The following is a 1,501-nucleotide window of genomic DNA, read 5'->3' as shown; positions in this document are numbered from 1 at the left end:
TAAGATAAACATTCAGTCAAAATTTCATATATCTACGGTCATTTTTTTTAAAGTTACACCAAAAACTAAAATCGATTTTCTCGAAAACAGATTTTGCGTAAAAATTCCCATTTTTCCTTAATTTTTCTTTTGTTTTTCACGGCGCTTTTGAAAACTATTGGAAAAATTTTACTTTTGACCCCCCCAAAGTACCAACTAGATTCACTTTCCTATCAGAAAAGGTACTGTTGAAGAAAATCCAAGCACTTTTACTGTCCTAAAACGTGATGACAGACACAAAAATAAAAAAATAAAAAAAAAAAATAAAAAAAAAATAAAAAAAAAAATAAAAAAAAAAAAATAAAAAAACACACATCATTGTAAAATCAATACATTCATCGTTCCACTCAGAATCTAAAATGAGGACTATGGGGATTGAGGGGGCCACATAAATTTGCCCCCATGCATACTACGCCCATGGTCATTGTATAATAAATAATTATTTATCACCCAACAATCAACATGTTATATCATTATATTATATGCTACTAAAGCAACACACGGAACATAAGATAACCACCAATGAATCAGTTTGATTTATCTGATATAATATAAAAAAAGGTGGGTAAGTGGATGTCGCTCTGCTGTACAGTAGGTTACATGTGGGTCACTGTATAATGGATAGTATTAAATTTTAATTCAATGATATAATATCATTGCATAAGAAAAACGATTCTGAGTGAAGACGGTATGTGAGTCTAGGTTTAAGACATATGACATACGTATCTATGGTATTAGAAATTCGTAAAAAAAAAATAACCTATCATAGGTACCTATAATAAATTCCAAATTACTCTTATCACAATATCCATTAAGTACTTATAACGCGTTATACATCAACAACAAACCCTGATACTATCATAGATATATAATAGTACATTTTAGAAGTTTCAAGTACCCACGAATAATATTATACAATCACAACAAAATAACTAAAATAGTAACTATTATTCTGTTATTCTAGGTTTTTTAATATGTAATTTCGTCCAAATTTGAACTTAAAATGACCATAAAAATAAACTGTGCTAGTGTATTTTTTAGATTTTTTGGAAACAGAATTATCTACTTATATGGAATCTTGTTTTAAATTTTCAATCCTTAGCTATAAAAACTGAACATTTTGTAATTTATTAATTACAATGATTGATAATTTTCGAGATTTAGATAAATTCTGTCAAAATTCGATCTTTAAATGCTTATAAAAAAAAATTGTGCCTATGTATTTTTAATATTTTTCAACTGATATTGTAACAATATATCAGGAACCTTGTATTCAATTTTTACACTTTTTGGCCCAACAGATAAAACTTTATTGATATTTATAAAAAAAAATCTAAAAAAATTGAAAACTGAAAATGTCTGTAAACTGCTCAAAAAGAGTAGAAATATTTTCAAAATTGTATGGTGTATAGAAAATGCTAATATAAACATTCAGTGAAATTTTCATGTATCTACAGTTATT

This window comes from Acyrthosiphon pisum, unplaced genomic scaffold (genome assembly GCF_005508785.2).
Source record: "Acyrthosiphon pisum isolate AL4f unplaced genomic scaffold, pea_aphid_22Mar2018_4r6ur Scaffold_21384;HRSCAF=23842, whole genome shotgun sequence".
Lineage (NCBI taxonomy): Eukaryota > Metazoa > Arthropoda > Insecta > Hemiptera > Aphididae > Acyrthosiphon > Acyrthosiphon pisum.
Note: the sequence above shows the minus strand (reverse complement) of the source record.